Source organism: Pinus tabuliformis, chromosome J (genome assembly GCF_031772625.1).
Source record: "Pinus tabuliformis cultivar Carrire ecotype Pingquan chromosome J, CPIR1, whole genome shotgun sequence".
Lineage (NCBI taxonomy): Eukaryota > Viridiplantae > Streptophyta > Pinopsida > Pinales > Pinaceae > Pinus > Pinus tabuliformis.
The window spans coordinates 715,341,923-715,357,404 of record NC_142295.1 but is presented as its reverse complement, the minus strand read 5'-3'; positions in this window follow the sequence as shown (position 1 = coordinate 715,357,404).

Here is a 15,482-nt window from a genome sequence, read left to right as displayed (position 1 = left end):
AATCCGAATTTGATGGGTTCAGGTGGGTGGCCTCTCAAAGCCCTGGATGAGTTTTGATTGATGTGTTCTCTAAGATTCGAAATTCATGCTTGGAATATGGAACAAGGGTGATTGGCTTAAGAGAGAATTGGCTCATCCAATCTATGGTCAGGTGAAACGTGGTAGTCCCATCTCCAGTTGGTTCATCGCATTTATTAATGAAAAAATCATTCCCTTGATTTTCATGTACAAATGTACTGATGTATATATGGATTTTGATGGCTTATATGTTTATTGTATTTATGTTCCTATTATGTTATTTATATGCACATTTACCTTGGAAGGTGTTACAAAGTGGTATCAGAGCATGGTTCAAACACTTGGACTGGATGCGCTCTATCATAGGTGAAATGAAGAACAAAGGTTAAATTTTAGAACTTTCTGTCATATCTGTTATAATTTTCCTTTTGTGGAATATTAGAAGTTGAAAATTGGTTCATGTTGAACGTAAATCCCACTAATAATGTGGTAAATTTTTCATATATTGTTTCACAATACTTTAGGAATTATGATCTAAGGAAGATTACCTTCCTGAATGCACCTTTAAATAGGTCATGTTGGAATTTCTGGAACACCTCATCTTCTGTAGGCTTTCAGAATCTGAAAAATTGTCCACATTAAGGGTAAATACCACTGATTATGTGGTAGAAATTTTAGATATTCGGATGCAATATTTTATGACATATGAGTAGAGGGAGTCGAGCCTTCTAAATGCTCCTAAAATCAGGCCTCAAACAGGTCATGCTGACATTTTTGTTCTAACAATTCTTCTGTGCTCTCTCAGGAGCTGAAATTGTTTTCACAACGAGGGGAAATCCCACTAATATTGTGATACAAATTTTAGACATTTATTACATATATTTTAGGAGATATGACCAGTGGAAGTCGAGATTTATGGATACTCCTAGAATTGTGCACCAAATAGGATTGTGTTGGTATTTTTGTTATAACTTTTGATCTATGAAATCTTAGAAGTTGAAACTTGAACCATAGTGAGGGATAATACCACTAATCATATGGTTCAATTTCCATAAATTGTACTACTACAGTTTATGACATATGCATTGAATCATTCGCTATATTAGTTTGCACGCAAAGTGTTTGATGAAATGCTTAAATGGTTCAATGATTAATTGCATACAAATTGTTTGATAAAATGCCCCAATGAGTATGTTGTTCGTGGTTGGGGATAGTATTGATGTGTAATAGTATTTCTATAGTTGATATATGCTTACTTGTATGCAAATATGTTTCAATATTAGTTTCCATGTAAAGCGTTTGAAGAAATCCTTACATGCAAATGTAATAGTATAATAGTTGTTTGAAGAAAATGTAAAAGTCTGGTAATTGTTTGAAGAAAATGTTATTTTTTTGGATGGGATAACATTGTAGTATGATAATATGGATGTAGTTGATCTATTCCTATTTTCATGCAAAGAATTTGAAGAGTTGCATGTAGGTAATTTGAAAGGTTACATGCAAGGAATTTGAAAAGTTGCATGTAAGGAAATGGAAAAGTGGCATGTTTTTAGTTATTAAGTTACAAGTGGAATAACTGCAATGTTTTTGACTTAGACTCATACAAATGTATGAGAAATAAAAAACAATTTCTTTTCAAGTGTGGTTAAATTTAGTAGAGCTTTGAGATTCTATTTCCATAATTGGACATTGGAAATTGGGACACTATAGTAGCTTCCTCCTTCTACGTTATTGTGGACCATGGATAGTAAGGGGATATGCTTATAGGTTGTTAGTATTGATGAATGCTGATTTCAAATTAATAGACACAATGTCTTGAATTTTGAAACATGTGACTAACTGTGTATGAATTATATGTCGCTTACATGTTGATTTCATGTTACCTACTTACATCCTTGTATGTTAGGCTACATTTTTTAATATTTTGATTACATGTATCAGCCTTGTAGGTTGATTACAAGAATTGATAGCTTATGTTCGACTACATGCATTTATGCATAGGTGTCGTTGATTTAGCTTTTCTTATGCACATTGTTTGTTGCATGTGGAAATGTGTACAATGGAGTAATGGCTGTTGTTATACGTGTATGGTCGTGGCTATGATTATGCATGTATAGTAGGTCAAACCTGCCTTGTGAAGCCATTGTATTCAATTTAGGTCATCATGATGTTATTGGTAGTTATGATGTTAATGAGCTAGTTGAGATAGAGCAAGGGATGCAGATCATCATAATGAGGTTGTAGCATTAGACTTTGGCATAAGAGCAGATCGTCATACAGGTAGTGTATGTTTGTCATGCATGTATGTAAGTTGAGGAATATTATATGCATTAGGGTTATATACATTAGGTTTATGAACATGTATTTGATGTTATGGCTACATTCGTGATAGATGTTATATGATTAGTGTGGTTATATGCACATGTGTCAGATAGTCAAGAATGATAGTAACCTATAGTTGTATCCATTGCTATTGTTGTTTTATATTAGATAACCTGATTATTATGTTGTATGTTGTTAATGAGCATGATATATAGCTTGTTGTTGTTATATGCTATTAAATTGATGATTAGGGTCATTTTATTGAGATATTGATGTTATAATTTGGATTGGTCATTTGCATGATGGTTATGTTCATTGCCTTGAAGATCTTGATGTTATATGTATTGCATTAACCTAGTTTGACCTTTGCAGATGGTTATGGTTGCAATATTTAGGTAAGAACCGACATATTTGTGAGATGGTATCATACTAATATAGATTGTCTTTGCATATGTTTATGAGTTTACGATGTGAACATGTTAGTTATATATTGTTATGGATGTCATGATCTTATGAGTGCTTGAGCTGATGTGTTGTAAAGTTATATCATGGTAACTAGATTGATTATGCAGACAAGATCACCTCCCATGAGATACATTAAGGTACTAGTTGCTTATGTCATATAGTTGGTGCTTGACTGTTGATTATGTCATCTACTTGATTTATTTAACATGGTATGCATGTTTGATGAATTGCATAATATGAGTATGTGTTCAAGTGATCTTGTTTTAAGATGATTGTACTAAAATATATGTGTTGAGACAGATGATATGTACTTGATTATAGTAGGTGATAGTTGTAGTATTATGAGTGATGACTATGAGTTAACTATGGATTATGACATGATTATTAGTCTTGGTAATGGTTGATTTCAAATTGATAAATATGATTGTCTTGATATTTGGAACATGTATTTGACATGTGTGAGCATGATGCAGGGAGTTGCATGGCAAGAGATGTTGCCATGAAATCTTGAAGAAGGCTTGGGTTGATCTTTCCCTGGGAACCATGGGGATTGAGTCATGGTGTCAGTCTTGAGCTTTTTTTCTTTTGAGATTGATTTGTGGTTTTGTTTATGTCTGGTGCAAGGCCTTGCCACTTTGTTGTAGTGTCATATCATTATGGGTTTTCGTGGTCTTCTTCTTAGTTTTTTCTTGTCATATCCTTTATTGTTTTGAGTCTTGGGAATTGGTTCGGAAAGCGGAAAGTTGATGGAGCTCGGGGAGAGTTGTGTGGTAACCAAAAGGTAATGTAATATTCAGATGAAGCTTGGTGCATGATTAAGCACAGTGGAAGGTAAGGCTATGACAGTCAGTTGGATTGGTTGGGTCCCTTGTGGTAAATGGACGGTAACAATATAGTCATGAGAAAGATAATAGGAAAAGGTAAAGTAAATGGATTTGAGGCATCATATGCCTTGGCTATGTTGGGAACTGTTGTTCTCAATGTTGCGCATTTGTTGCATGAATACAAGAATTTCTCTTAACCTATACCTTATGTTATATGGTAATTATGTTATGATCATGATTATGCTAATGTTTATATATGTATACATGAATGTGTGTATGTTGTTGTCTAACAAGGTGATGATTGTTTTATGCTAACGATTATATATGTATGTATCTATCTATCTATGTCACTCTCTGATAGGGATTATCAGGGATCATTCTTGTGAAGGAATAATTTCTTACGCAATTGAATGGCATGAAGAGGTTCCTGGTTCATGAGGAATCAAGTGGGAAGAGTAGTCATGACAAATATATGAGGTTAGTATCCTATGGTTATGAGTTGATATCATGTGATTATATTATGACTATGTTGTGGACATGTTATACCAAAGGATACACAAGTAGAATGAAAGCAGTGTGGTCTACGACATGCTAAGACAAGCATGGATAGGACACCGGAAGCAGGGTTGCTTTGTAGAGTTAGTGTGGTTTTGGATGAGTGGTGCTATTGTTATGCATGTGTTGTATATGTTGTACATGTTTCATCTATGATGTGTGCACTAGTGGTATTCTGTATACATAGCATGTGTACATGTTATTTATGCAATGTTATGTATAGGATGGTACAAATAGGGTTGTGTGAATAGCGTATATGGGGTGTTGTATACATATTGTACTGTCTTCATGATGTATATGTGACGTGTGTGCATATGGTTCTCTGTGCATGTTGCATATGCAGTGATGTGTACAGATAATGCTATGTACATGTTGGGAATGCAATGCTATGTACAAGTGGTGTTGTGTGCATGTGGTTCTGTGTACATGTTGTATAAGTGGTGCTCTATGCAGGTGGTTTTATGTACATGTATTGCATGTGGTTCTTTGTACATGTGGTGTTGCATACATGTGGTGCGTGTGGTACTGTGTACATGTGGTATTGTGTACACGTTGTACAAGTCGCGTTGTGTACATGTTGTGCAGGCGACGCTGTGTACATGTGATGTTTTCCACACGTTGTGTAGGTGGTGCAGTGTACGGGTTGTACTGTGTACATATGGTATTCGTGCACGTGTGGTATTGTGTTCATGGCATACATGTTGTGTTGAGGGCATGTGGTATTATGTATGTGCATCAAGTAGTCATGGTATTACGACGTGTGTACTCGTTGTTTTGTACTATGTGTAAGTACATATATTGGGTGGTATTTCACATCAGGTATAGATGGGTACACATTGTTGTACACTGGTTGTAGGTGTATGCATTGTACTTCAGGTGTAGGTGCATGTATCGCATGGTTTTGTGTGTCATGTGTGTTTGTATGTGTGTGATGCACACTATGCGTATGTGCACCTAGTAGAGGAGAAGGCACTGGGTGTTTGCTAAGTGTGGCAACCGATCCAGTGTCTATACAAAATAAAAAAGGGAAAAGTAAGGATCAATGACGGATAGGTATCATAATTGTATTTTATTTTTATTATGCATGTGATTTATGATTCCAGTATATGATGATTATGATTTATGATCTATGATTTTGGTTTATGTTATATGATTCTAGTTTATGATGGTTACATGTGATTTATGATTTTGATCTATGATGGTTGTGTTTTGAGCTAACTGATGTGATTATTTTATACATGTTGATTTGGACAAAGACGCTAGTTTGACTTCTTGTGACAGGAAGTGAATAGGATTTCAAGTGTACCTTATTGTTGATCTACTAATGAGGTATGATTTGAAGTTATTTCAATTTATTTGGAATCTAATGGAAGTTATGTTCTTGGTACAGGAAGCATGGATATTCCCACTTGGGTGGTTGAAATCAACTACAAGAATTAGCAACAACAGTGAAAGAAATTAGAAATGCAGCAGTATGCTGGTATAGCACTTTAGAACTAGGGCCATTGTGGGACATCGGTACCCAATTGTGTCCATTGATTTCCATGAGCATGCTATGACCGGTATGATGGTTTTAAGGTAGGGATATGCCTTGGTTTTTGTATCTTCCGATGCGAGGAAGCCTTTCCAAGGGATGGACTGTCGAGGATGGGGGTGTCAGCGGAACTTGGAAAGTGAGTGACTCCTTGGAAGGTGTGATCAAATTCCTGAGGGACTGTGTAGCAGAGAAGGGAAGGTCACAGATGGATTTTTTTGGTCATTAGCATTTCCAAATGGAATCAGATGCATTGGTAGTGCACCCTAGAAAAATGAGCAGGTAACTGTTCATTGAGAGGAAAAATCATGCGGGATTATAACGTTGGACATTGGATGCAGATTTGACTTTGTAGTGGATTTTAGACTTCCTGGGAAGGAGGTGAATCCTAGTATTACTTTGAGGGTGGAGGTGTGAGCCTATGGATTCCCTTGTTGATTTATATGGCCATCATATCCTTTATTTGTTGGTTAAGAAAATGTGTATATGTGTATATCATTGTAAATACCATAATGAGTTGTGTTATAAAGCTCCAATACGTAGTATGTTTTTTATCTGTTCATGCTGCCATGATGTTTTTCTTTTGAGTGGGTCATTCAATGTAAATACTGCAACGAGCTGTGTTATAAAACTCCATGGTTAGTATGTTTTGCTTTCGGCAGTCTTGTTGGTTATAGGTGTCATTGAATGCAAAGGATGGTGTTCCCCCAAGGGGGAGGGTTCTATAAGAACCCTTGTGAAAATTCCATGTAAAATTATATAAATACCACTGATGGGACACATATTTCAAGATGAATTGTGGGCGGGACATCCTAGTGGGTGTTCATTTGGTTGTTTATGGTTAACGAAATTGGCAAAGGCAATGGCTAAGGCCTTAAAGAGGTAAAATGGTATTCTGGAACATTTATTTATGAAAATAATGGAAAATAGGAGAAAAAAGAGGTGAAAGGTCGCAGTTTGCATGTGAGGAGGAAAATGAAGGAAAATAATGGAAATTAAGAGAAAAAGTGAAAGGTCATAGGTTACATGTGAGGAGGAAAATGAAGAAAAAAGAGACCTCATACATAAAAAGGCTTCTAAGGATCAGTTGGTACGCTTCTTCATTTTACTCTAAACCTTTTGTCAGTTCAGTTTTGGGAGCTCTCTCATTACTCTCTATCTCTCATACTTATGGATAATATTAGCTTTCTTGGAGCACTCTTGGAGGGTGTGGCATACTTGGATTCTTGGAGAAAGAAGGAAAAGGAAGAGTAGGAAAGCACAAGAGGGCATTGGAATCAACAACTACATCAGATTTCTTGCATGTACTGAGTTGCATGTATGATTTCTTCACTAGTTTTGGCATGAATGGCACATGCATGTGGTTTCTTGGTTATGATCTATCATTGGAATGGAGGATGGTCGGGATTGATAGTGGATTGCCTAGCCTTGCCATTTCCTCGATAGCCATGGTGATTGTGGGTTTACTTTCGTTGCTTTTTTTTTGTTGGTTATCATGTTTCCTTAGCTTGGCTTGAGTCATTAGTCTTAGAAGCCCTGGTTGAGCAAACACTCTGGAAGCCCTCTAACAACTTGGGTTTAGTTACTAGTCCTAGAAGCCCTAGTTAAACAAACCCTATGGAAGACCTGTAACATCTTGGGTTGCGTTACTATTCCCAGAACCCCTGGTTGGAAAAAGGCTCTCGAATCCCTTGGTGGGTTGAGTTACTAGTCCTGGAAGCCTTGGTTGGAAAAATGCTCTGGAAGCCCTGTATAAGTTGTGGGTTGAGTTACTAGTTCTGGAAGCCTTGGTTTGACAAACGCTCTGGAACCCCTATATAAGTTGTGGATTGATTTACTAGTTCTGGAAGACTTGGTTGGATAAACACTCTAGAAGCCCTGGAAATATTGGATGGAGACCAATCAGATGATGGTTTTTGGTGATTTTCGACTGTGAGGTGGAGTCACTATTTGATGGGTTGAGGTGGGTGGCCTCTGGAAGCCTTGTATGAGTTTTGATTGATGTGTTCTCTGAGATCCCACATTCATGATTGGAATATGGAACAGGGGTGATTGGCTGAAGAGAGACTTGGCTTAGTGAATCTATGGTGGGTGGAACGTGGTAGTCTCTGGTTGGTTTATTGCATTTATTAATGAGAAAATTCATTCCCTTTATTTTCATGTGAAAATGTACTGATTTATATATGGAGTTTGATGGCTTATATGTTTATTGTATTTTTGTTCCTATTATGTTGTTTATATTCACATTTACCATGGAAGGTGTTACAATATATATTCCAGATACTGATCTTATTGAGTGCCAAATATTCAATACAGAGTCCCCAAGTGTCATCTTTCTTATGTACAAACACAATCGGAATCCCACAAGGTCATGAACTTGGCCTAATGTGCCCTTTCTGCAACAACTCCTAAATCTGCCTCTTAATCTCATCATTCTCTAGAATAGAGCATTGATAGATCGGTTCGTTGGGAAGCAGCGTGCCCAGGTTCATATCGATGGAGGGCTTGACTTGACAATGTAGGGTTACATCTGTGGGTGAGGTGAAGATGTCCTTATACTCTTCCATGACCTTTTCCATCTATTGCTACCATGCGGAGGATCCTTGTCTGGATGTTGTGGATGTGGCCACAATCTTCTTCTTGCACTAAGGGCGAATAATAAGGAAGAAAAAATTCCCAGTCTAGGAAATGATATTACTAGATTGTTTCGCAGAGATAAAAGGGATGGAGGTAGGTGGTGCTATCTCCAGTATCCTTTACAACTTATTTCCCAACGAAATAATGACATTGCAAGGCCTAGACTCATACACAACATAACTCTTCCACAAGTATGGTTGGCCTAATAATACATCACAAACTTCAAGAGGAGCAACATCACACAATACCTCATCTATGCAGGGCTTGATGATATAGGGAAGGTGGCACTATTGGCTGACACGAAGATCTCCTTGTTGGTGAAGCCACCCAATGGTGTACAGCTACGGGTGTGGTGTGGTCAGTAGGCCCAAATTCTTCACAACCTCTCCGAAAATGAGGTTATTTTTGCTTCTGTTGTCGACAATGAACTGCAGTGGAGAACCCTTCACCCACATCTACTAGTGGAAGAGTCTCTCACCCTCCTCTAGATCTTTAGGCTCAATCTTATGGATCTTGGTGTTGGAAATGGTTGCACTAGGCTCCGCATCAATAGTATGCTTCCCTTTGTCATTCCCCTTGCCAATTTCTGACTCAGAGTTAGAACATTTATCTTATTTAGATGCCTTTAGCCTGGCCGCTAGTGACTTCTTGGCTTGACACTCACTTGTGTTATGAGTGGGGCTCTAACGCTCCACTATTGGAGATAGTGATGTTCATTGTATTTATGTATCTTGGGACTTTTTCTTAATACCTTAAGCCTTTTGGACAATACGTTTTCACACATGGATTGCAGATGTTTCTAAGAATATTTTTTGAATGTTAATGATTCATGTTTGATTTCACATGTATTGAAGTAATTGAACTATTTTGATGACTTCGATCCTTAACTTATTGGAAATGTGTTTTAAAGGTTGTAACGATCGTCACATCTATGTGAATTATTTCACTTGATATCAAATGATTACGTCTCATCTTTGTGTGTCTCCATTAGGGTAGTACTATTATTTCTCTCTTAGAGACTCACTTTATTTCACAAGGCACACTTGTTGGCTCATTCAAAAGGACATTTTCACTTCTCACTTATGCTGGCATCTAAAATCAAGGTGTATTTTTAAGAAAACAAAAACTAGGTTGTATTCTAGATGGGGCTCCTACTCCAAACAGTGTGAGGTCTAATTGGCACTGCACATCGGGGAGACCCCTTTGGTTGAAAAATTACTAGTACCATTAAAAACCAAATAACCATTTCATTAATAGAACTCCTAATGAATAAGAAACTAAGCATTATTCAATGAATAATTGTTACTCAAGATTCCAAACAACTATTTCTTAAACATAGTAAAAATGATAATTGAACAATGATTTGGAAGGAAGAACAATCGATATATATATATATATATATATATATATATATATAGATATATATATAATATTAAGAAGAAGGAAGTTTGCAACCAAATGTTGAATTTGTAAAAAAACCTCCTCCAGCTCCTATCTCTAATACTCTCTCTCTTAGTAATGATCTCAACAACATAACAATACTCTAAATTCTAAGAATTTTCTCAATGGCCAAGTTATCAATTTATAGGTAAATGGAGGCTATGGGGACTGCCAACTTCTATCTAGTACAAATTGAGCAAAATATTTGGATTGGGTTCTGTTTCCTCATGAAAAAAAAATTGTGCTACCTTTATGTGCTTTGTTTGTATAGGAAAAACTTGAATATGAGGTCAAGGCAATCACATTCCACCATGTGATAATTTCCAGTCATAAACGAGAGTGTAACCATGAGTTAACTCAAACTTTTGTGCTTGTGACAAGGTGATTTTTAGGTAACGCGGGATAGTTGAAGAGACAATGTGTTATAGTCCAGAGTAACACGGTCTAAAAAGTGACCTATGTTATAGCATGTATTGCTAAGAAAAAAGGGCACGTTATAGTCATAACGAGGCCAGAGGAAATGGTTGAACTTTGGCCAAAGGCACATTTATCTCCTCTAAGCTATGAGGAGGTATTTTTAATGATAACATATAGTATAAAATAAATATGTGTTACACTAAAAAATGTCACCATGACTATTTACAGTTAGTATGGCTCCATCCACTGTCGTACTATCCTCCTTGGAAAGTCTCATGCCTCTACTCTCCATGTCAAACTTCAAGAAAGAGAGAAAAGTCATTTAAAGTCAATTATCTCTGGTACGCAGTTTCTCTTAGCCTTGCCTGCGTGTACGCAACCCAAGTTCACAATACCTGCGTACTTGTACGCTCTGTATGTAAAGGGGTGGGTGCGTACTCCTGTAAAGGTCTAAAGGCACAAGTTTCACTCCAAAAAAGTTACTTGTGGTCATTTCTAGAGTCTTCTAGAAGCTTGTTTGACGTGTATGAAGCGCCTCCAGATGGTTCATGTATCCCTACCAAAGAGGAACTTATCCCATCAATAGTGGAGCTATCCCATCCAAAGAGGGGCTTATCCCATTGATGGTGGACCTGAATAACTTCCTCTAGAGCACTATAAATACAGGCATTGGGCCAAAGGGAGGGGAGGTTGAAAGCTGAACATTCCTAAGGGTAGATGCTGCTGGAATTAGGACTTCCTTGTAGAAGCTTGTGAGGAGAGATTACCATCTTTACTTGTTTCCATTGGGAGGTGGGCGAGCTGATCAGAGTAAGGGAGAACTCTTGTGGACCCTGGGAGGAGCTTGCACAACACCAAGGCTCAGGTTGTAATGGTTCCTTTTGTTACCTTTTAATACAAATTAGTCCATTCTTCTCAACAATTTGTTATTAATGAGTTGTTTCATATACTCCTTGGTCTATATGTTAAATATGTTTTATTTTATGTGATATTCAGGTGCTATTTAATCGTTTGATTGTTAGTGAATGAAAGTTTCGAAGGGAAGGAGGAGCTCATCCGGATCAATGAAGCTGGACTACTACAACAGCGTTGGATTACAGGTAGGATCTAAACACTTGATTTCTCATATTGTAAAAGCATATTTAGGGAAGGATTGCCCTTATTTGTCTTGTTTGTCATTAGAAAGTCTTAGGCTTCTAGGAAGGTCGGTTGTGTCCGCACTAACGACTCTTTCCGCGTGACAAAATGGCGACTCCGCTGGGGACTCCATGAATGTGTTTGAGTTCTTTTTGATTTGATATTTTGGTCTGAGAAAAATTGCTTGTTTTCTGATTTTTGGTTGTCTAGCTGTGTATTTGGGTGGGTTAGCTTAGAGTCAATTTAGTTTTTTATTTTTCTTAGCTTTGCCTGCAGTACGCAGTCTCTAGGTTTGACACAGTGCGTACTTGTACGCATTGCATCTTTGTGCACAGTGCGTACCCGCGCCTGTGTGAACAGATGACCTGCGTACCCCTGTCAATTTTGAGAAAATTTCAATTTTTGCTTTTTTGCTCTTTAGATTTTGTTTTCAATTTGTTTTTACTGCCCAGATCCATCAGTTTACTGTCAAAGATCTTCACCTGAACTTGTCCCGTTAGTGTCGAGGGTTTTGGTGGAATTCATAGGGATTTTGCCTTAGGGTTTGATTTTTAACTGGTCCTGTAGTGACTTTGGCATTAAAGGTTGTCAAACTTTGGATCTCCCTAGTTTTGATCAGTCCTCTTAGGAGTCGGGCCTATCATAGAAGTCACCCTAGTGAGAGACCTACCTTTGTGTCTTCTCTTTGCGAATCTCGAAAAGTTTGTTTGTTAAAGCCTTGAATTCCATTCTTGAGAAAAAAGAACAAAAAGATTTCGATTTTGTTTTTTGGTTAGTTTATGATTATGCATGAACTGATCCTTAGTTGCATTTTGACTAAGTAAAACATCTGGGAATCATCCTTGTAGGCTTTTGTCCTCATTATTTTTTTACTTTTAGGTAAATTTCCTTTTAATTTGCTTTTGAGTGAATTTGATTTGATTGTATTAGATTTGTTAAATTTGATTTGATAAAATAGTTTTACATGCTTTATTAATCTAGGAAAAACAGAAAAAATTCTTTTGGAAAAAGTTTGCTTTGGTAGCATTTGTAGACTTTTGGGAGAAAAAGGAAATTTCGTAGAGTAATTAGTGGTCATGAGTCGTGTGTTTTGAAAAGATAAAGAGAATTGTTTCTTTGAGTTTCTTTACTAAGAAAGTTGTTTTCTATAAAATTTGCATTTTCCAACTCTCTTAGTTAGGAGATTCATTGAAAAAGAAAAGTAGTGTAAATCATCTTAGGTGCATCTTTGTAGTGATTGCGAGTCGAGTCTACACACCACCAGTTTCATCTCCACTACCTTTTGTCTTTAAGAAAAACCATAAAATTAACGCTTAAAGTAAAATCAACTTAGTAACTTTTATTTACTAGGGCTCTGAAACACCAATTTAGATCAGGCTAGTGTCTTGGAGTAGGAGAGTAATTAACTCTCCAAGACAACAAAACCAAACAAGTAGCTTATCTTGTGATAGAATAAATCCAATTGTCTCATTTGTACTCTGGGAAAGCTCCTCTTAAAGGAGAAGCACGAGCTCGTGTCCGAACCAGTGAGGGGATCAATCCTCCCTCGTTGGGAACGACGCTAGACACGCACGTATTACAAACGGTAAACCTCAGATTAACATTTGTCGAGGAGCCAGGGGTCACTTGTCGGTAAACCTTGGATTATTGTCAAGGAGCCGACAAGGGGATTGAGCTTGATACTCTGCCCTTGCGTGCTGTCGGAGTGTAGACTGTTCCCCCAGGTGCATTTGTTGCGGTTGGTAACCTTAGTGACCATTATCTTTAGGATTCTACCGAGCTGACGGTGGAGGGAAGATCCCACTGTACCTGGAGCAGACGTAAGCTAGACTCACTTGGATTTTCCAGGGGGTTCACTTCACTCGAGACGGTTAAAGTGGAGGAACTTGTGCCGGTCTATTCATTAAGCAGGTTGTCGGGGTAACTGTTCCACCCGCCACTTCTGTACTGAATCCGGCGATGTTGAGTTTCATCTCCAACTAGCGTTTTCGGTCTGGAAGGCTACTGTTTGTGCTTGGTTTGACGCCCTAGATTCTTTAGGCATATGTTTCAAATTTGTTTGGTTCTTTAGAGACTTTAGGTGGTTTGCTTTGAGATTTTACTTTGTTTGTGTGTGCAGTAGTTAAAAGTTTTTAACTGTGGCGGAATTACCGAGACAGTCCCGTAGACTTCGGGGCAAGTCTCCTAAGGTTGTTTCTGTGGCCGAATTGTTGAGGAAATCCCGTAGACTTCGGGGTGAATCTCCTCAAGACGTCCCAAGTCATTACGAAGGTTTAAAGGTCCTTGTAACTCCTCCTAGCGGCAGTAGAGTAGGTTCACCAGAAGAAGGAGAGTCTTCGTTGGTAGTCCATCAAGATTACCAAAGTCTAGAAACAGGTTATAATCCTGAAGCAGTTGAAGTTTCTAAGCTTGCTGGTAGTTTTTCATCTACTAGTGATATAGGCGAAGAACCTGAAATATCTGAACCTGTTACTCCAACTTCTAGTGTACCAGATTCACCTAGGGTAGAAAGAGTCATCACCGAAAATCTTCCTACTGGTTTGATAGCTATTGAAGAACTTGCTCCAGAGGAAGAATTAGGCGTATCTATCCTTGAAGATCAACCTACTATTGATCTAAGGGAGCGTGAATCTATCTTTTACAGTCCTCCTAGAAGTACTACTTGGTACCATTCGTTAACCAATTATTTAGACAACTCAGGGGTAGGTTTTTCTCCACCTCGTACTCCTTTTCCACCTGGAGGTATTTATACTCCTGTAAATATGTCTGGTCAGTCGTCCGTGTTTACTCAATCTCCTGAATCTTTCTTACACGGCGGTCCTTCTGTTCCCACCGGGTATCAGTCGCTTTCTGGTACCTTTGCGAGGGCATCTCCTCAACCCATTGATCATGGGTTATTAGCTGGAAACAATGGTAATAAACCGTTGGGTGTAGGGGACATTTACATGATGTCAGGTTCAGTCCCCGTTTCTCAACCTCAAGGTGGTAAATTACCGCCTGGGGGGCAGCCTCAATTAACGCCTGGGGGGCAACCTCAAGGTACACAAATTGTGTCTGGGGGGCAACCTCAAGGCCAGTATGTACCCATAGTACAATACATGCCTCAAGGTCAACCCCAGCCTCAATATGTACCCCAGGGTCAACCTCAGTATCAATATTTACCCCAAGGGTATCAACCTCAAGGGTATCAACCTCAAGGTCAAGGTCAACCCCAGTATCAGTATTCACCCCAAGGTTATCAACCTCAGGGTCAATACTCAAGTCAAGGTTATCAACCACCTCAAGGTCAGTCATATGTTCAAGGTATGGGAACTATGCCTTTCAGTTATCAATCCTATCCTCAATCCGGTTATGGATCTCAGTATCCTCAACCTGTTACGGGTCAATATCCTGGAATGATAGTGTGGGATCCATCATAGGGTCAACAAGTGTTGCAGCCAAGTATACAGTTGGTACCTCAAACTGGACAACCCGTAGTTTCTGGTTCACCCCAGCAACCGCAACCTGTCCAGTCAAATGTTCAAACTTCTGTAACTTCGGTAGTTACTCAGCCACCAATTGCACCTAGTACTCCATCTCAAACGACTGCTGCAACTACCACAACATCTACCGCAATTACTTCTGGAGTATCGACAGCTCCAGTTTCTACTGTCTCTGCAACCACTCCACATACATCTTTACCGTTGTCCGGATCTACGATTCAAACCATGGTCCAGATGCCTGTAGGGCAGCCTGGTTTAAGTACTGTTGTAACAAGTCAACCTCAATTTACCTACCAACAGTACCAGGGACAGTACCAATTCGGTCCTGCTGTCCAATAACCGGTTTACCAGTATCAACCGTATCCTGGGTACACTTATCAACAACCTCAGCAACCCCAGTATGGTCCGGTTAATCCTGGTTTTCCAGGAGGATATAATATCCCGAATGCGATTCCTGTTCCAAGTTATCCTGGATATCCTCCTCCTGGGACTGGTCTTGTGACCCAGAGTTTTAGAGATCCTAACCGGCAGTTACCGTTTATCGCACCTTTGGATTTACCAGACTTGACGCACCTAACGAACGATCCAATTCAATATCTTCCGTTCTGGCCGCCAATGCCAAATAAGTTGCCCAGTGATATACCCAAGTTC